Consider the following 23,132-nt stretch of genomic DNA (forward strand, 5'->3'; position numbering starts at 1 on the left):
TTAGTGTTCCAGAGGGAGAGACCCCTCTTTACTGAAATGACCAAGGACAGTTTTACACATAAGTTGAATTAGCCCTAAGTTAGCCTTTAGGGCAGAGAATCTAGAAAAGGAACAATTATCTAGGCACAGGGAAAGGACAGAACCAAAACATAAGAATCCCTAATGTGTAGGATGTCTGTTCATCACTGACAGGTATCATTTGGCTAAATGAACTGTTCATGGATACAGTCATTATAATTAATGCTCCACCATCCCTTTGGAAAATTTTCTTTAACAATAACCTTACAATGGAACCCAGTGTATAAACCAAACAACACTGAAGTATTCTGACTGAGAAAAGAAGCCAAGAGATTTTTCCAGGAACATGCTTTGTGCTCCAGGTTATCTACAGAGATCCCATAGGATTTTTGAAATAAAATGTACAGCAAAGAAAAACAAAAGCTCCCTTAAGAATGTAGTAAAGGTTTAAACATTCATCTGGGAATAGCCTAAGAACAGTCTATCCAAGAATGTTGGATAAAAGTCTGAGTAAACCTATATGTAAGAAAAATGGAAGAATATGAACAGGAAAGTACAAGGAAAACTGTGCTGAGGAGAAAAAAAAATCACCTGGATTAGATGAGTCTGATTTGGAGGATTAAAATATCTGCAAGGTGATTAAATGGATATTACTATAGTTTAGTTTGAATGTACTCCAAAGATTTTTGTAGAGAAATCAACATACTCTGAGTTGTAACAAGGATGTAACCACACATTTACATCTAGCTCTAAGCATTGCTTTTAAAAGAGAAAGAAGTGGAACTGTACTACTTTTAGAAGCATAAACACTTTTGTGCATGAAATGCATAAAACCATTCTTCTACAGTGATTTCCTCAGATTCATGGCAACGTGAACCTACATCAGTACTTCACACTTTTATCTATAATCTGGAATCCCAATCAGGGGCAAAATTACACTCAGGGAAGCAGCATTTGATCTTATTCAAAACATATCTCATTGAAAAAAATTAATATTATCTTACTTTGGATTAATGGTGCTGATTGATTTACTTCTTCATTGTTTAAAATAAAGACTCTATGATGTTTCCCTGACCTCTTTCTATTCTTCATAGTATGTAGGACAATGACCCTTCCCCAAGGTATCCCTGCTTTAATTCCTGGAACCTATGAATATATGGCCTTACACAGAAACTTAAGTTGGCAGAAAGCAATTAGGAACTAAAGAGCCTCTTAATAAGGATGAAAGAGGAGAGTGAAAAAGTTGATTTAAAACTCAACATTCAAAAAACTAAGATCATGGCATCTGGTCCCAACACTTCATGGCAAATAGATAAGGGAAAGTAGAAACAGTGACAGATTTTATTTTCTTGGGCTCCAAAATCACTGCAGACATGACTGCAACCATGAAATTAAACGACTCTTGCTACTTGGAAGCAAAGCTATGACAAACCTAGATAGCATATTAAAAAGAAACATCTCTTTGCCAACAAAGGTCCATGAAATCAACCCTGGAATATTCATTGGAAGGACTGAAGCTGAAACTCCAATACTTTGGCCACCTGATGTGAAGGGCTGACTCTGGAGAAGACCCTGATGCTGGGAAAGATTGAGGGCAGGAGGAGAAAGGGATGACAGGGAATGAAATGGTTGGATGGCCCATTGGCTAAATAAGCATGAGTTTGAGCAAACTCAGAGAATTAGTGAAGGACAGGGAAGCCTGGGATGCTACAGTTCATAGGGTCACAAAGAGTCAGACACAACTTAGTGCCTGAACAAGTTCTTCAGTTGTTCTTCAGACAAAAGTCTTGATATAGGAGATTACTCTGGATTATCTCCGTAGACCCAGGGCAAGCAGAAGAGTTCTTCTAACTTAGAGAGGGAGGAAGAGTCAAAGAAAGAGATGTGATGAAGGAAGCTAGAGTCAGAGCAATGCTCCCTTGAGACTCAACTGGCTACTACTATTTTTGAAGACAGAAAGGAGGTCATGAGTCAAAGAATATGGGTGATTTCTAGAAGCTGGAAAAGAGAAGGCAACAGATTCTCTTCTAGAGTCTCCAACGGGAACACAGTCCTGGCCACATTTAAATTTTAGCCTAGTGAAACCCATTTTGTTTTTCTGACCTTCAGAACTGTAAGATAATAAAACCATGTTGTTTTAAGTCACCAGGAGTAGTTTGTTACAGAAGCAATAGGAATCTACCACAGAACAGCCTCAGTAACCTGAAAGAGAACTGTACTGAGTATTCTGAAGGTCAAAGAGATTCACTGATTCATTCCTAGGGCTGATTCTTAGAACATCTCTTTACTGGCCACTTTTCTTTCCTAAAATTTCCTAGTGATTATCCAGGTTTTTGGGTTTTCAAATTATCTTAAAAACAATACTCTAAATCACTTATCAGTGTATTCATGACATGTTAATAATCCTCTTTATGTCTGTTTATCTATTTAAAACAGGATCAATGAACACACCTAATCATAATATTGCGGGGGGCGGGGGGGGAGAGACTGAAAGTTAAGTAAGAATGGTAGAGCTTAATATATTCACTGATTTAAAATAATCTATTTACAGGAAGTATAACAACTCTGTACTAAGCATTTTATTAAATTCTACAGCTTCTATCTTCTAGGAGCTGACATTCTTATACACGGCAGGTATATATAAATGTCGACTCTAACATGTAATAAGTGCCCATAACAATGACATTTAGTCATTTGTTACAATGTTGGCATACAGTAAACATCAGCTTGTCAATATGTTTGTCTATAAAGACATAGTGGGGTCATTCAATACTTCAAACAGTGCTAAGTATCTCATACACATACAAAGATGATATGTAAATATACAAATACTTTTTCATAACTGTATATCCTTTTAACTGCATGCTGGAAATTTGCTACAAGATGGCCTGTTCATGTGTCAGGGGATACATAATCATACCATGGTAGTTACTCTGTGTTTAAATCTCTGGAAGAACTCCTTTATAGTTGTGGTATACCATGAATTGTCTTTTCTGGTCTAGGATGCTATGGAAAGGTAGGAATGTAAAATTGATTCACTAATGCTCAAACTAATGAGCTATAACAGTGTGTCCTATCTGTCAAACTGACACAGAGCATTTAGCAAATTCAAGGAAGTTTCCGAGCAAAAGACTCATTTCTGAATTTTTCCAGTGTCCCCATCTCTCCAGCAATAGCAATATGCATTCCTTAGGACCCACCAAATGAGAACAGAAATACAGATAAAGTGGTACATTGCCACTTAAGTAAATCACACCAGCTTCAAAGTCTGGAGAAGCTGGCAGACCAAGATGGACTTTCTTGAAGACAAGATTAAAGCACAACTCAGGGAGAAGTCATTGAAATGAATACTTCGTATGCAAAGGCAACATATATTTACAGAGAATGAAATCTGGGTTAAAACATTTTTGAATCATGTCTAAGTGTTCACTATAAACTAAAAAGATTTTGCTTGATTTACTCTCTTCAATTTCTAAGCTTTTCCCCTTTCTTTGCTAATGGCAAGCTATCAATCATTGAAGCTGTAATCAGATTTTACAGAAGGCCACCAGCATCATTTTCAATCATTTAAATGTTGCAGCCTGCCTCCCTTCTTGGTGAATCACAGAGATTAATGTGAAAGGATTTTTAAATGCATTTTAGAAAAATTAGCAAATTATGATTGTTCTCTAATTCCCAGCTCACCACTTTACAAGGAATTATGCACAGGGGCTTCTATAGGCTTCATTGCTCAGAGGAAGAAAAATGTGAAGGCATCCTGTACTTAACACTAGGATGGCTCTTTGGACAGATACTGAATACTATATTCAGAGTGGAAAGCCTTACATAAAAGTGCTTTCACGGTTATACCTTTTTCCTCTAAGTTATTTTCCTGAATAAGTTATCTCCTAAAGTAGACTATAGTCAAACAGAATTTTTTTTAATTACATAAATTTTGTTTTCAAGCTCATCACCATTTGAAATTCTTCATAGGTCCCTCAAGTTGCAAGAGTTACACTTCAATTTAGACAAGAACATTTTTTAGATTTTGGACCATGAAATTTTCTTTTGAAAACTTTTTCCAGTTCATTGAAATTAGATTTACTGTTTTCCTGTTTATAAACAGGAAAACATAAACTTTTCATTTTTAAATGAAAAGTGAAATAACAGAGTACAGCAGATAAAGTAAGAATGTAAAATCCCATCAGCCTGGTTGAAGTTGTGTGTCAATAGGAGTGTGGTCCATATGAAACTAAGAGAGGAGGTCTGAAAGAGATGATTTGGGTTCTTCTAGGACATATATGTGATCTGATACTACAGAAGAACAGAACAACAAGTCATGAGCAAACCTAGCAGCTTAAAACAATAAATATGTATTGTCTCCTACATTTTGTGGTGTAAGGAATCTCAGAGGGGATTAGCTTGGCATTTCTGCCTCAAGGGCTCCCGTGAAGCTACAGCTGAGCTCTTATCCACAGTGCAGGACTCAGGAAAATTGACTGGATTAGAGGATCCCCTCACAAGATGTCTCAGCCATACTTGGAAAGCAGTACCGTTTGTCAGCAGGATCCTTCCTTCCTACTAGGTGAATATCTCCATGTAGCTGCTTGCAGGTCCTCAAGACATGACAGCTGGCTTCCTCCAGAGTAAGCAACTCAAGAGCTAATAACAAAATAAGGTAGAAGCCAGAACATATTTTACAACTTAACTTCAGAAGTCACATTCTATCATTTCCACGAAATCTTGTTAGTTACACAGGTCAACCCCATTTGAGGTGTGAAAGCACTAAAAAGGGATGCCGATCAGAAGATAATGCTAATTACTCAGTCATGTTCAACTCTTTGGGACCCTGTGGACTGTAGCCTGCTAGGCTTCTCCATCTATGGAATTTTCCAGGCAAGAATACTGGAGTGAGAAGCAGTACCCTACTTCAGAGGATCTTCCTGATGCAGGGATCGAATCCCAGTCTTCTGCATTGCAGGCTGATTCTTTACCATCTGAGCCACCAGGGAAGCCCCAGAGGATGAGATAGTTAAAGAGCATCACTGACTCAATGGATGTGAATTTGAGCAAACTCCAGGAGATAGTGAAGGACAGGGAAGCCTGGCATGCTGCAGTCCATAGGGTCGCAAAGAGTCGGACACAACTTAGTGATGGAACAACAGCATCAAGAGATAAGCTCGGGGTCAGTAACCACACCATTACGGATTTTTGTCTTTCCTTTAAGAGTGAGTTGAAACTAAAGACTTTTGCTAGAGGGCTGTCATAATGAAACAAATTGCAAGATGATTTTGACTCCAGTGTGAACAGAAAGACAGGAAGAGAGCAAGAGTCAAAGCAGGACACTTAGAAAGCTTCTGCTGTGGTCCCAATCAGAGATAATGGTGCTTACATCAGTCTAAGGGCAGGACAGGTAGAAAGAAATAGGAAGGGAGATCTGGGGTATGACTATTTCAAAGTTTTTGTTTCTAAAAGTTCTGAAGGGTTTGATTTAAAAAGAAAAAAAAAAAAACATTTATAGCTTCTCTCTTTTCCTTTTTTTTTTTTTTTGAAGGCCTGATCAGCAGTTTCATTAGTATAACCCAGGAAACAGCCTCATAAGGAAGATGTCAGCATTTCAGGATGATCCACACCTCCTCCATCCAAAAGGGACAGATGCTTTAAATGATGCAGTAGAATTGTCTTACTGAGCTACAGATAACAAATTGAAGTATTTCTTAAAACTAGGGTTACTGAAAATTACAGAGTTGTGTAATGGGAGAAAATGTGAAGCCATATAGAGAAAAGGAGCCAGTGGATTAAAGGTTCTTGTCGGTGCAAATGCCCTATGACTGAGTCTTGGTGAAATTTCAGGTGTTATCCCCAGGTTGTATCATTTTCTCCAGAGTGCTTGCTTGAACCTCCAAAAGGCTAGGTTTGAAATACAAATCTTTCCCCACAATCACATGCTAATTTCTTTTCTCAGTTGTCTGAGATCCAGACCTTAGTTCTAGGCTACCTGGACTTGCCAATTTTTTTAACTGGAGCATAGTTCATTTGCAAGGTTGTGTTAATTTCTGCTGTGCTGCTGCTGCTGCTAAGTCGCTTCAGTTGTGTCCGATTCTGTGCGACCCCATAGACAGCAGCCCACCAGGCTCCCCTGTCCCTGGGATTCTCCAGGCAAGAACACTGGAGTGGGTTGCCATACAGCAAAGTAATTGTTATATATGCGTATGTGTGTGCATATTCTTCTTTAAATCCTTTACATTATGATTGATCCCAGGATATTGAATATAGTTTGCTACACTAAACAGTAGGACCTTGGTGTTTATCCATTCTATATATAATGGTTTGCATCTGCTAAACCCAAATTCTCAATCCATCCCCCACACACACCCTTCGCTCATGGCAACCACAAGTCTGTTCTATGTGTCTGTGAGTCTCTTTCATAGATAGGTTTTCATTTGTGTTATATATTAGATAGAATTGGCAATTTTGATCCTTTTCCTGAATCTTTCCCCTTGAGTTTTGTTTTTGCTTTTGATGGAGTCAACGATCAGGAAGTGTTTATTGACATAAATAGGGTTAAAGTTATTAGATAGTAAATACTCATTATGGGCTTCCCTGGTGGCTCAGATGGTAAATAATCTGCATTATACAAGTACTTATACATTACGTATTTATATGTAAAGTATCTATTAAACGTCTCTCTGAGTGAAGCACTTTGTAGGACCACAGGACATAATGCTGAACTAAATGGATCTAGCTAGTCCCTGTCTTTATGGAGCTTAGTCAATCCTTGTTAAATTGGTAGTTACATTGCTAATTTTATCTGTTCACTCCCCTTTCCTCTTTTCCAAACACTTCTCTTGCGTTTTTCTAGCACAAAAAGGTTCTTTGGAGCTTTTTACACATTTTAACTGGTATTGGTTTTAGGTTAATTATCTTTTATTTTTATGTACTGATTGGCATAAGGAAGATACAAAAAAAATACCATAATATTAATAGCTAATTTGGTGAAACTTTGCCAACTGGCTTTCAGTGTGAAACAGACTTGAAAGTTTTATCCATCTGGCACTACTTAATTGAGGAGTTCACCACTAATCACTGTCAACAATCAAGTTTCTTTTCCTCCAATCCCACTTTTGGGAAATGTGTGTGTATGTGTGTGTTCATGGGCAATTTGTTCATTTAGCCAAAATCAGTGACTGTCATCTGCTTAGTAATGTGCTGGGGAAAAAGTAACAACCCATGCCACTTTTTAAAAGAGATCTTTATTTCAGAAAAACAAAGAGGGCTTTATCTCATAAATGAAAGCAAAATATATTTGCCTGCCTAAGTCCTATGTATTGTCATAACTCTTATGCTTTAATGCTATGACCACCCCATCCATTCCTTATCTAGATGTATCTTGTATTTCCTAGTCCAGTTAATAACCCACCGACTTCAAGAAACTTTTATCCCCTATGATAATCTCATCAGAACCATACATTCAAATATCCAATTTTATTTCACTCATTTTGCTTTGTCTTCCCTTTGGTTCTCCTGTTCTTTAAGGTTGGGGATCCTACAGCATTGTTCTCACAGGAAAACCATGCTATGTGCTGAGCACATGGCAAGAGACTAAAGGATACTTATTCTTGCCTGGAAAATTTCACAGACAGAGGAATCAGGAGAGCTACATTCCATGGGGTCACAAAGAGACATGACTGAGCGTGCACACACACACACACAGAATACTGACTGAATTTTCATTCATTAATTGATTCAGAAAATAATCATTGAGCATCTACTGTATCTTAGATTTACCAGGTGTACAGCTATCCATCATACTCTCATAAGATGGCAGAAAAGGCAAACATTAAAAAAAAACTTGAAAATTATATTGCAATTATTACATGTGTTAGGAAGGAGAAATGAGACTCTAAGGATAGCTACACCTGGAGAAGCCAGTCTAGTCTTCCCTGGTTAGTACTTAAGCTTCTAAGGGGCAGGGATACTGGAGTGTAGTATGTGAGGCAAGTAAGGAGACTCAGAGATCAAGAGTACTCTGCTGTTCGGGAATCTGGCACATGAGACCATTCCAACTGATTATGGGAGGAGTCTGTTTCAGAGAATGACAACTATCCAGGGATCATAACATAAACAGGGCTGGTAACTATTTCAGATTCACAACCTAACAGTTCCCTTGTATAAGTGACCTACTGCAGGCATTCCAAAAAATGTCTTTCCAGCATTCTTAGTTGAATCTCAGGTTTAGGTATTTATCTCCTTTTAAGTGTTTATAATCAAGTCAGCATTTTTCATTTCTTGTGCAGCATTATGGGCTCAAATATGCTCCTCCTCTCAAAACTAATCTGCTGATACCCTAGTACCTCAAAATGTGACTGTATTTGGAAATAGGGTCATTAAAGACATTAAGTTAAAATTAGGCCATTACACTGGGGCCTAATCCAATATGACTGCTCTTCTCATAAGAGGTCGAGATACCAGGAAGGCATATGCACGGAGGAAAGTTCATGTAGAGGTACAACAGGAAGGTGGCCATCTGCAAGCCACGGAGAGAGACCTTGGAAGAAATCAAGCCTCCCAAAGCCTTGATCTTAGATTTGTCATCTCTAGAACTGTAAGAAAATAGATGTCTCTTGTTTAAAAGTCACCAAGTCCGTGGTATTTTGTTATGGTGTAACAGAGCAGGGCCCTATGGAACTTTCCTGGAGCAAACCCTCCCCCAAGTCCCCTGCTTTAGCTCCTCTCTGAAGCACGTAGATAATAGCATCTTATACACACTTCCTGAGCTATTTTACAGATGCTAAAACCCCGCCAAAGGGAAGAAGTTAACTACTTAGTAACCTTGAGCACATAACCCTCAGATCTATTGGTACTAAGGAATAATATTGTCAAACCCAATGGCACCGCCTTGTTACCCCACCATCAACCAATCAGTATTGTGCACGAGCTGATCAAAGATCTTGAGATGCCCCTCACCATGCTCTGAAAATGCTTTGCTGAAATCCATCAGAGAGTTCTTACTTTTTTAGCACTATCTGTCCCAGACTCCATATCTGGTGTCTTACAATAAACCCTGAACTTTCCTTCATCACAGCTTAGTGTCAGTAGCTTGGGTTTACAGCACACAGGCGAGTGAATGCCATGTTTCATTAGGTAGCAATGGCAGCTCCAGCAAACTAATACATACAAATACAGAATAGCCAAGTTTCTTTAAGTACCCATCTTAACTAATCAAAGTTTCTGCCTTTGATGACTATTTACCTCTTCTTCACAACACACCAAAGCATAACTTTTTTCTTTAACATTAAGATGGTGTATTATTATGACCACAGAAGAACTTCAGGTCTAGCTAAACAATCTTCATACTGAATATTATAAGTCCAGTATGGATGCTTTGCAGAGAAAGAAAAAAAAAATCATTCCTTACAACCAATGCCCTGCTCTCCTTCTTAATTTATTCTGCAATACACTAGTTGCCTGGATACAGAACTTCTTTCCTCAGTCAATACCTCTTCCAAAAAGTATTTTTATGTGAAGAGGAAAATGCATAAGCCTCATTCATATTTTTTAAGCTAGCTAGATCCTGGTCTGTACTTACCCTTCTTGACTTATATCCTCCTTAGATTTACAGAGCTGTCGTTTGAAATATTATTTCTTGAGTATCATGACTTGACTTGGCAAAACTTCTGCAGAGCAGCTAGATAAACTTTGTATACTTGAGGGTCTTTGATTTATTATATTTTCCAGTTTCAAGGGGCTTCTCAAAAGATAATTTTTAATTGAGTATTAGAATTAAGGGGGCCTTTGAAAAAGTCACTTTTATACACCCACATTTTTTGCCCTTGTTCTGAAGGAATCTTATATAAGCATAAAATAATCCTCATTGAATTCTCTTGGACAACATCAGTTCAGTTCAGTTGGGTAGTCATGTCCGACTCTTTGTGACCCTGTGAACCACAGCACGCCAGGCCTCCCTGTCCATCACCAACTTCCAGAATTCACCCAAATCCATGTCCATTGTATTGGTGATAGCATCCAACAATCTCATCCTCTGATGTCCCCTTGACCTCCTTCCCTAAATCATTCTCAGCATCAGGGTCTTTTCAAATGAGTCAACTGTTCAGATCAGATGGCCAAAGTATTGGAATTTCAGCTTCAACATCAGTCCTTCCAATGAACACCCAGGACTGGTCTCCATTAGAATGGACTGGTTGGATCTCCTTGCAGTCCAAGGGACTTTCAAGTGTCTTCTCTAACACCACAGTTCAAAAGCATCAATTCTTCGGTGTTCAGCTTTCTTCACAGTCCAACTCTCACATCCATACATGACCACTGGAAAAACCATAGCCTTAACTAGATGGATCTTTGTTGTCCAAGTAATGTCTCTGCTTTTTAATATGCTGTCTAGGTTGGTCATAACTTTCCTTCCAAGGAATAAGCGTGTTTTAATTTCATGGCTGCAATCACCATCTGCAGTGATTTTGAGGCCCCCCAAAATAAAGTATGACACTGTTTCCAATGTTTCCCCATCTATTTCCCATGAAGTGATGGGACCAGATGCCATGATCTTCATTTTCTGAATGTTGAGCTTTAAGCCAACTTTTTCCACTCTCCTCTTTCACTTTCATCAAGAGGCATTTTAGTTCCTCTTCACTTTCTGCCATAAGGGCGGTATCATCTGCATATCTGAGGTTATTCAGACTTCTCCCAACAATCTTGATTTCAGCTTGTGCTTCTTCCAGCCCAGCCTTTCTCATGACGTACTCTGCATATAAGTTAAATAAGCAGGGTGCCAATATACAGCCTTGACGTACTCCTTTTCCTATTTGAAACCAGTCTGTTGTTCCATGTCCAGTTCTAACTATTGCTTCCTGACCTGCAGATAGGCTTCTCAAGAGGCAGGTCAGGTGGTCTGGTATTCCTATCTCTTTCAGAATTTTCCACAGTTTATTGTGATCCACACAGTCAAAGGCTTTGGCATAGTCAATAAAGCAGAAATAGATGTTTTTCTGGAACTCTCTTTTTTTTCCCCATAATTAGACATGGAACACCACAAAACATTCCTGGCTGTCTTTGATTGCAGAGGTACAGTATGCTTTAAAGCCAACGATTTTAAGGCTTAGAAAAGTCATGGTCTAAATCATTTTGTGTTCAGAAAGTTGTTTAAACATTTCAGAGAAGTCATAAATTGTAGGTAAAATGTGGTATAGAAGTTAGTATGCAGGGGCTTATCTAAGACATTGATACTTTCCAAAGCTCATTTGTTTAAAAGATACATCTAATATGTTACAAATTGAAATCCAATGCTTTTAAGAGAGTAGATGCTGACAATCTAAAACTAAGTGGAACAAACCATCTTCAATAAATTCATCAGTCAACAGTCATTATTCTTTCATTTTATCATCATATTCCCAGAAATATAGTTGAATTTAATTCATGGAAGTTCAGGAATCTGTTATTAGCAGAACAAGAGTAGCAAGAAGCTGATCCTACAAGGTTCATTATTCACTGTTAATAAGCCATAAATTATTCAGTACCCAGAACTGAATTCTACCTCAAAACTAGGCACTTCATGAAACTACTATGAAGATCCTCTGGGTCCAGTCAATGAACTGGGACTCTGAGGACTCAGGAGCAATAGTAAGTTTCAGATAGCCTCATCCCTCACAGTATCATTTATTTATATGACTTATAGCACAAATACTCTAGGGGGAAAAGTATAAGCATACATTTTTCAATATACTAAAGAACAGCAATCACTTTGTGGTAGTCAACGTATTTTGGAAGGTATTGGCATGGGATCAAATCTACCATAGCAGGACATTTATATGTTCACAGACCTAAGCACCATTCTTGGAAAAATATGTACTCTACCATTATTCATTTTCATGCAATGTTTAATTATACCAGAGGCAAAAGAAAATATAATATGAGAGGAAAAAATCAGCCAGGCAGTGCTCTTGAGAGAATAAAACTTATGGAAGATTTTTAATAACAATGAGATGGCATGAACATCCCTGCTTTATAAAAGCAACAGAGCTCTTTTCTCTTTGACGTCTCAAATTAAAGTAGAATTTATAATTTGTTCTTCCCTTTATCATTAATAGGAGACTGTTGCCTAAATATTGAGTACAAGGCCACAATTGGAAATGCATAGATGTGGCCCTCACTTTAAATTAACAGGAAGAAATTTAGTTCAAAAACAGAGGTATCCCAAATAGCTGCACTTTATTCTTCAATATTAAAGAACAGACATTGAGAACTAGATGGCAGAGGAGTAGGTGTATGTGGAGTACATCTCTCTCCACGAATACATCAGGAATACACCTTCAGACCCAGAAGTGCATGCAGAACACCAGCTGGAAGTGGAAAGGAGGACCTGACCAGTGGAAAAGAATATATGCTGCTAAGTCACTTCAGTCGTGTCCGACTCTGTGTGACCCCATAGACGGCAGCCCACCAGGCTCCCCTGTCCCTGGGATTCTCCAGGCAAGAACACTGGAGTGGGTTGCCATTTCCTTCTCCAATGCATGAAAGTGAAAAGTGAAAGTGAAGCCGCTCAGTGGTGTCCAAGTCCTAGCGACCCCATGGACTGCAGACTACCAGGCTTCTCCATCCATGGGATTTTCCAGGCAAGAGTACTGGAATGGGTTGCCATTGCCTTCTCTGAAAGAATATATAGTATTACTCAGCCGTTAAAAAGAATTCATTTGAATCAGTTCTGATGAGATGGATGAAACTGGAGCCGATTATACAGAGTGAAGTAAGCCAGAAAGAAAAACACCAATACAGTATACTAACACATATATATGGAATTTGGGAAGATGGCAATGACGACCCTGTATGCAAGACAGGGAAAGAGACACAGATGTGTATAACGGACTTTTGGACTCAGAGGGAGAGGGAGAGGGTGGGATGATTTGGGAGAATGACATTCTAACATGTATACTATCATGTGAATTAGTGCATGGGGATGACCCAGAAAGATGTTATGGGGGAGGGAATGCAAAAAAATATATAGAACCACACAAAACTCGATAGGACTCAGGAACTAGGGGGGAAAAAAAGGAGTATTAGTAGGACTGGACCTATCCTTGGCAGGTGGGGGAACTGAAGCAGGGGTCCAATCCCACATCCAGGCAATTGTCAGAGGAGAAACATTTAAGGCTGAGAGTGAAACAGATGATTTGTGGCAGCCTAAATGGAATAAGAATCAGACAGTCCTTGCCACAGCCATACAAATGCAGGCAGGAACACAGGTCTCCTGGAAGGGACAGTGGCTGCAAGCTGGAGTTTAGGGATTATGGAGCAATCCTAGTGCGAGGGTTGCTGTTGACTACGGAGAGACAGATTGAGGGGATTTGAGAGTGGAGATCGCAGTGGGAACTACCTATGGAGGAAAGCCAGCCAGCTATGGAAGCAAGGTGATACTGCTGAGTCATGCATAGTAGGTGGAGCCATCACCATAGCCTCTCTCTCCACATGCCAGCATCAGCAGCTGAACAATAGAGAGACTAGCCCATCTAACACCTGATGCACTGAACTACAGAGCAGGACCCCACCTAGGGTGCCCCTTTAAGTTCCTGATGCACCAGTCTACAGAGTAGGGCACCAGTCTACAGAGTAGGGCACCAGTCTACAGAGTAGGTCCCTAGTCAGGGGGGTCCCTCTATTTGCCTGACATGCCAAACAACAGAGACAGACCCCAGGCAAGGGATCCCTCTAAGTGCCCAAATGGGCAAATCTATGGAGAAAGACTGGCCAAGGGGGCCTTCTGATCACCAGCTACAAGAGGCTCCAAAAAAAGACTCTGATCGAGCCATAACTCCTGCCAAGGTTCCTGAACACTTAGAGCTGCCAAGGTCCCTGCAAGCCAAGCAGCTGCACCACCTTCACACTCAACTGTCACTGGGACAGAGTGGCCACAGTTAAAAAAAAAAAAAAAAAAGGTCTTATGTTTATGCATGCAGGGTCTCTTCAGTCCTATATGGCTCTTGCAACCCTGAAGACTGTGGCCTGCCAGGCTTCTCTGTCAGACAGGGGTTTCTCCAGGCAAGAATACTGGAGCGTATTGGCCAATGTTGTTTGCCATACCCTTCTAGAGCACTATATTTCCCACTGCCCTAGCCACCAACCCCCTGAGTACCTGGTGCTGCCAGAACCCCTGAGACCCAAGTAGATGCACCACTTCCAGACCTGGCCCTCACAGGGGTGAACCCAAGCCCTCCAGGGAAGCCTTAGGAGCTAAACCCCAATGGATGACCCACATGTACATAGAGGTGGAAATAAAACCACAATTGAAACCCAGGGCCAGTGTGGTTAAGGAAGAAGACCCCAAACCTTCCCACCAGCTCTAGAAGCTGCAGGTTAAATCCACATGATCAACTAAGCAGACTCTATGTCTATGGAATATATAAAAGGACATTGAGAGCTCCCACAAAAGAAAACATACTAGCTCTGATAGCTGTGGACATTGGAGGCAAGAAGACACAGGAGCAGGACCAGATTGGAATCTGAGCAGCCTCCACAGCAGGTCCAGAGATCAATACAGTGTTGGAGGGTATCATAAGAAGGTAAGGTGGACTGTGATTCCCATCTTGGGAAAGGACTCTGACAGCAGTGACTCAAGAAAAACTTTTAAACTTTTATTATTCTTACTTTTTGACTTGTTCTATAGATTTTTTGGATTTTTCCCTCCCCTCCTCCCTCCATTGTAGTTGTCAATTTTATTGGCACTAAGAAATTCAATTAAGCTTTTGAGCCTTTTTTTTTCTTTTTCCTCAGCCTTTTTTTTTTTTTATTGTTGTCATCAATTTCTATCTATACATTGGGCTTTTACAGTGCTGTGGAGTTTTCCTGTGTGTTTTTTTTTTTTCTTTACTCTTTTTTTAAAATTTTATAAACCATTATTTTTTCTACATTTATGTCTTTGTTTGCTTTTCCTACTGTTCTAACCTCACAGTTAGTCTTTAATGTATATAAATCTTCTTCATCTTCCTCAATTTAACGTTGCATATCTATTCTTTCTTTCTTTTCTTTCTTACTTTCCTCTCAACATATTTGTTATTTTTGTTTTCATTGCTTTATTTCCCCACTTGGCACCTTACTTTAGTTTTGTTTACCATTTTGTGCTTAAGTTACTTTTGTTCATAGCTGGTAAATATAATTTTTTATTTCCTTTATTCACCAGATCAATATACTGTACTTGATTTTTGTTGTACTGTTTTCAGTTTGCTCATGGGTGTATATGTATATGTGTATATGCCATTATTTTGATTATTATTTGCCTGATTTTGTAACTGCAATTTGTCAGAGGTTCATCTGTAGTTTCTCATTTTTGGATATTTGTTTTACTCTCCCTTAATGCTATAACAAACCACTTGTGGAATCTTCATTCCTGACCAGAGATCAAACCCTGAGCCTTTGGAATGGGAGTACTGACTCCAAGACCCTAGACTACCAGAGAACTAACCCTATGGAGTATCAAATAGTGAGAACTCACACAAAGGAAACCACTTGAATACAAGACCCAGCATCACCCAACCACCAGTAGCACCCTGGGCAGGATGCCTCATCTAAACAACAAGTAAAACAAAAATACCAACCAAATTAACAGCAGACAGGAGTACCTCACTCAGCCTTGCCCATCAGAGGAAAAACAAACAAACAAACAAACAAACAAAAACTCAACACAAATTTCACCCTATACAAAACACACAAACCACTGGGCCAACCTTAGGAGGGCAGAAATGAAAAGGAAGAAATAATTCAATCTTCTTCAAGGAAAGAATTCAACTTTCCTTGAAGCCTGGGAAAAGGATACCTCAAACACAATAACTTAAATTAAAAAAAAAAAAAGAAAAATCAGAGAAATGCTGCACAAATGAAGGAACAAACTAGAAACACAGAAGTCCAAATAAATGAAGAGGAAACAGAAAAATTACCTGAGAAAAAAATCAGAATAATGATAGTAAAGATGATCAAAAACCTTGAAAACAAAATGGAGAAAATGCAAGAATCAATTAACAAAGACCTATAAGAATTAAAGAATAAATATACAAAGACAGACAACACAATTACTGAAATTAAAAATACTCTAGAAGGAATCAATAGCAGAATATCTGAAGCAGAAGAACAAATCAGTGAGCTGGAAGATGAAATGGTGGAAATAACTTCTGAAGAGCAGAATAAAATAAAAGAATGAAAAGAGCTGAGGACAGTTTCAGAGACCTCTGGGACCATATCAAATGCACCAACATTCTAATTACAGGGGTCCCAGAAGAAGAAGAGAAAAAGATAGGGTATGAGAGAAATTTTGAAGAGATTATAGCTGAAAATTTCCCCAACATGGAAAAGGAAATAGCCAATCAAGTCCAAGAGGGACAAAGAGTCCCATACAGGATAAACCCAAGGAGAAATAAGCCAAGACACATACTAATCAAACTAAAAATGACTAAACACAAAGAAAGAATATTAAAAGCAGCAAGGGAGAAGCAACAAGTAACATACAAGGGAAATCCCATACACTTAATAGATGATCTTTCAGCAGAAACTCTGCAGGCCAGAAGGGAATGGCAAGATATATTTTAAAGTACTGAAAGGGAAAAATCTACAACCAAGATTGCTGTACCCAGCAAGAATCTCATTCAAAATTGATGGAGAAATAAAAAGCTTTTCAGACAGGCAAAAGTTAAGACAATTCAACCAGCTTTACAACAAATGTTAAACGGACTTCTATAGTGAAGAAATATAACAGAAGAAAAAAGATCAATAAAATCAACCCCAACCAATTATAAAATGACAATTGGAGCATACATATGAATAATTACTTTAAATGTAAATGGATTAAATGCTCCAACCAAAAGACACAAACTGGCGAAATGGATACAAAAACAAGGCCCATATATATGCTGTTTACAAGAAACCCACTTCAGACCTCAAGACACATATAGATTGAAAGTAAGAGGATGGAAAAATATATTCCATGCAAATGGGAAGCAAAAGAAAGCCAGAGTAGTAATACTCAGATAAAATAGACCTTAAAATAAAGACGATTACAAGAGATAAGGAAGGACACTACATAACGATCAAGGGATCAATCCAACAGAAAGACATAAAAATTGTAAATATCTATGCATCCAACATAGGAGCACCTCAAAACATAAGACCCAACACTAGCAGACAAAAGGAGAAACTGACAGTAACACAATAATAGTAGGAGACTTTAATACCCCACTCACACCAATGCACAGATCATCAAAACAGAAAATTAAGAAGGAAATACAAGCTTTAAATGATAGATGTTATCATGGTTATCTTCAGGATATTTCATCCAAATGCAGAAGAATACACCTTCTTCTCAAGTGCACATGGAACATTCTCCAGGATAGACCACATTTTGGGTCACAAATAAAATCTCAGTAAATTTAAGAAAATTGAAATTGTATCAAGCATCTTCTCTGACCACAATGCTATGAGACTAGATATCAGTTACAAGAAAAAAACTTGTAAGAAACACAAACACATGGAGATTAAACAACACATTTCTAAATAACCAACAGACTACTGAAGAAATCAAAAGAGAAATTAAAAAAAAATTCTAGAAACAAATGACAGTGAAAACATGACAACTCAAAACCTATGGGATGCAGCAAAAGCAGTTCTAAGAGGGAAGTTTATAGCAATACAATCCTAACTCAAGAAATCAGAAAAACACTGAAGACACAACCTAACTTTACACCTAAAGCAACTGGAAAAAGAAAAAAAAAAAACTGAAAATTAGTAGAAGGAAAGAAATCATAAAGATCCAAGCAGAAATAAATGAAAAAGAAATGAAAGAAACAATAGTAAAGATAAATAAAACTAAAAGCTGGTTCTTTGAGAAGAAGAACAAAATTGACAAACCATTAGCCAGATTCATCAAGAAAAAAGAGAAGAATCAAATCAACAAAATTAGAAATGCAAAAGGAGAGATTACAACAGACAATGCAGAAATACAAAGGATTATAAGAGACTACTATGGACAACTATATGGCGATAAAATAGATAACCTGGAAGAAATGGACGGATTCTTAGAAAAGTTCATTCTTCCATGACTGAACCAGGAAGAAATAGAAATTATGAACAACCCAATTACAAGCACTGAAATTGAAACTGTGATCAAAAATCTCCCAAAAAACAAAAGCCCAGGAACAGATGGTTTCACAGGAGAATTCTATCAATCATTTAGAGAAGAGCTAATGCCTATCCTTCTAAAGCTCTTTCAAAAAAATTGCAGAGGAAGGAACACTTCCAAACTCATTCTACGAGGCCACCATCACCCTGATACCAAAACCAGACAAAGACAACAAACAAAAAAGAAAACTACAGGCCAAAATCACTGATGAATATAGATGCAAAAATCCTAAAATTTTGCCAACAGAATTCAGCAACACATCAAAAAGCTCATACACCGTGATCAAGTTGGGTTTATTCCAGGGATGCAAGGATCCTTCAATATATAGAAATCAATCAATTTGATACACCATACTAACAAATTGAAAGAAAATAACCATATAAACATCTCAATGGATGCAGAAAAAGCCTTTGACAAAATTCAGCACCTATTTACAATTAAAACCCTTCAAAAAAATGGGCATCAAAGTAACCTACCTCAACATAGTAAATACTATATGAGATAAGCCTACAGCAAACATTATTCTCAATGGTGAAAAACTGAAAGCATTCCCCCTAAGATCAGGAAAAAGACAAGTGTGTCCACTTTCACTACTATTATTCAACATAGTTCTGGAAGTCCTAGCTATAGCAATCAGAGAAGAAAAAACAATAGAAGGAATGCAGATCATAAAAGAAGTAAAGCTCTCACTGTTGCAGTTGACATGATACTGTACATAGAAAACCCTAAAGATAGTATCGAAAATTACTAGAGCTAATCAGTGAATTTAGCAAAGTTTCAGGATACAAAATCAATACATAGAAGTCACTTGCATTTCTATACACTAACAATGAAAAATCAGAAAGAGCAATTAAGGAATCAACCCCATTCACTATTGCAACAAAAAGAATTAAATATCTAGGAATAAACTTACCTAAGGAGATAAAAAAAATCTGTACACAGAAAATTATAAGACACTAATGAAAGAAATCAAAGATGTCACAAACAGATTGAGAGATAGTCCAAGTTCCTGGGTAGGAAGAATCAATATTGTGAAAATGACTATACTACCAAATGAAATCTACAGATTTTTAACAAAATTAGAACAAAAAAAATTCACAATTCATATGGAAACACAAAAGACCCCAAATAGCCAAGGCAGTCTTAAGAAAGAATGGAGCTGGAAGAATCAAGCTTCCTGACTTCATGTTATACTACAAAGCTACAGTCATCAGGACGGTATGGTACTGGCACAAAAGCAGAAATATAGACCAATGGAACAAGATAGAGAGCCCAGAAATAAACCCATGCACCTATGTGTACCTTATTTTTTACAAAGGAGGCAAGAATATAAAATGGGGCAAAGACAGCCTGTTTGATAAATAGTGCTGGGAAAACTGGATAGCTACATTTGAAAGAATGAAATTAGAACATTTCCTAACACCATACACAAAGACAAACTCAAAATGGATTAAAGACCTACACGTAAGACCAGAAACTATAAATCTCTTAAAGGAAAACATAGGCAGAACACTCGATGACATAAATCAAATCAAGATCCTCTATGACCCACCTCCTAAAGTAATGGAAATAAAAACAAAAGTAAAAGCTTTTGCACAGCAAAGGAAACTATAAGAAAGGTGAAAAGACACCCCTCAGAATGGGAGAAAATAATACCAAATGAAACAACTGACAAAGGATTAATTTCCAAAATATACAAGCATCACATACTATTCAATACCAGAAAAACAGACAACCCAATGAAAAAGTGGGGAAAAGACCTAAACAGACATTTCTCCGAAGAAGACATACAGATGGCTAACAAACACATGAAAAGATGCTCAACGTTGCTCATTATTAGAGAAATGCAAATCAAAACTACAATGAGTTATCACTTCACACCAGTCAGAATGGCCATCATCAAAAAGTCTACAAACAATAAATGCTGGAAAGGGTGTGGAGAAAATGGAACACTCCTGCATGTTGGTGGGAATGTAAATTGATACAGCCACTATGGAAGACAGTACGGAGATTCCTTAAAAAACTAGGAATAAAACCACCATATGACCCAGCAATCCCACTCTTAGGCATATACCCTGAGGAAACCAAAATTGAAAAAGACACGTATCCCATTGTTCATTGCAGCACTATTTACAATAGCTAGAACATGGAAGCAACATAGGTGCCCATTAACAGATGAATGGATAGAGAAGGTGTGTTATATATACACAATGGAATATTACTCAGCCATAAAAGGGTCACATTTGAGTCAGTTCTAATGAGGTGGATGAATCTAGAACCTATTATACAGAGTGAAGTGAATCAGAAACAGAAAGATAAATACCATATTCTAACACATATACATGGAATCTAGAAAAATGGTACTGAAGAATTTATTTACAGGGTGACAGTGGAGAAACAGACATAGAGAATAAACTTATGGACATGGGGAGAGGGAAGGAGAAGGTGAGATGTATGGAAGAGTAACATGGAAACTTATATTACCACATGTAAAATAGCCAACGGGCATTTGCTGTATGGCTCAGGAAACTCAAACAGGGGCTCTGTATCAACCTAGAGGGATGGGATGGGGAGAGTTTCAAAAGGGAGGGGATATATGTATTCCTATGGCTGATTCATGTTGAGCTTTGACAGAAAACAGCAAAATTCTGTATAGCAATTATCCTTCAATAAAAAATAAATTTTAAAAAAAAGAACAGGCAGTCTACTACAGTTCTGTTGGCTGTGACTGATTAATTCATTGAAATCAACAAATGTATACTGAGTCTCCACCATACCCCATGCATTGTTCTTCCCATATTCTAGTGGGGAAAAAAAAAAAAAAAGCTGGAACAAATACATCCTATCAGATGATGGTACATAGAAGCAAAATGAAAGAGGAAATGGGAGGTGGGGAGTAAGTCATGTTGTGGGTGCTATTTTATATAACGTCATGGGCCAATGACTCTCCAAAAAGTGGTATTTGAGTAGACTGGAAGGAAATGATGACATGAGTATGCATATATCCTAGAAGAGATTTCTAGGAAAGAGAAAGGCAAGTGCAAAGGTCTTGAGGAGGGAGTGTACTTAGCATATCAGAAGGGAAAACAAAGGAAGCCAGAGGAGCAGAAGAGGAAGAATTGAGAGGCCAAGTGGTAGAAAAGGACATAGAAAAGGTAGTGCAGGATAGTTTATATAGGACTTTGGCTTTTACTCTTTGTGAGACAGAAAAAATCTCACTGGTTTCAGAGGGTTTTGAGCAGAGTTAATAAGTATATACATGGAGAACAGACTATGAAAGAATTAAAGTAGAAACAGGGAAACCATTCAGGAGTCTGCTCTAATGATCTACATGAGAAGCATGGCATCTCAGACCATGTGATAGCTAATGAACATGTGGTTTCTCCTTTCTCAGTCCCTGGGCATGTTCAGCGTGCCTTCCCTAACCTAGTAGACCCTACCTGCTCAAGAAGCTTCCCTCCGCTGAATCTGCCATCAAGAATTTCTGCAGTTGCCAGATTCTCTTCCTACCCTCTGGCCTAGGCTGTCAGCCACCATTGAGAAGCATGTGGTGAGCATCAGAGCAGATCTGACTCTAAAATCTGTATCCAGACATATGGAGGCTTAGGGAGGCTCATGAGTGGAGACTATTAAATCCACTCTTTTCACTAAACAATGCCCCTCCCACCTTAGCTCTGCTTGGATCTCACATTATTAGGTAGGGAAGCTATGCAGACAAGCTTCTTCCAGAGTGTGGAAGAAAGTACCTGTGCTACTATTTTTCCCTCCACTCAAACCTGGACAGGATTCATCTATGAGCATCTCTCTTCCTATTGCTTTCTTCTCCCTTCCTTCATTTTAATCCCTTCTGGGATAAAAAGAATGAACTTTTCTTTAATGCCCTTGTGGCATTTTATTCTAGTATTTAGCAACAAGAGTTTGCCTAGCTAGTCTAGGTAAAGGGATATGTCTTTTCTAAGAGAAGAGAAATGTGAAAGCTGAGTCTGAGTTTTGTTCTTTACAGACTAAAAAAAAAAAAAAAAAAAGGAAATATCTCTCTGGTTGCTTGATAAGGACAATTGTCTTGCCAAATACCTCCTTTCTCTTTATATGGGGTAAAAGACCTCATAGGCCTCTGAGATGGAAAGCTATAAGGAAACCTGATTCATGATTAAAATATACCTGTTTGTCATTTGCTAAATATCATCCCTGGAAAAGTTATAATAATTGCCAAATATCAAGTCAGTAAGTGATGAATTATTCAATCAATAATGTGCATTAGTTTCCTCTTGCTTTCTTTATATAAATTTATTTATTTTAATTGGAGGCTAATTACTTTACAATATTGTATTGGTTTTGCCATACATCAACATGAATCCGCCACGGGTATATTTAGTGGCTTAAAAGAACACAAATTTATTATCTTACAGTTCTGGAGGATAGAAGTCCACAAGGCAATGTGCTTTCTGAAGGCTCCAGGTATCCATTTCTTTTTTTTTTTTCTGGCTCCTAGATGGTTCCTGCATTACTTGGCTCATGGCCCATGCTTCCATCTTCAAAGTGCATTTCTCCAATCTGTGTTTCTGACACTGTATCAATCATCTTTGACAACTTTGCTTCCCTTTTATCTGGTCTCTTGTGATTATGCTGGACTCATCCTTATAATTCAGGATAATACGCCATGGCAAGATCCTTAACAATGTCATATGTGAAGAATTCTTTTTTCCATGTAAGATAACATATTCACTAGTTCAGGAGATAGGTATATAAGCATCATTGTATATGCTCAACCCTATGGACTGCAGCCTGCCAAACTCCTCTGTCCATGGGATTCTCCAGGCAAGAATACTGGAGTGGGTTGCCATGCTCTCCTCCAGGGGATCTTCCAAACCAGGGATCAAACCCAAGTCTCCTGAGGCTCCTGCACTGCAAGCAGATTCTTTATCACTGAGCCACCAGGGAAGCCCAACATAAACATCACTGGGTGTCA

This window comes from Ovis aries, chromosome 22, assembly GCF_016772045.2.
Source record: "Ovis aries strain OAR_USU_Benz2616 breed Rambouillet chromosome 22, ARS-UI_Ramb_v3.0, whole genome shotgun sequence".
Taxonomy (NCBI): Eukaryota; Metazoa; Chordata; class Mammalia; order Artiodactyla; family Bovidae; genus Ovis; species Ovis aries.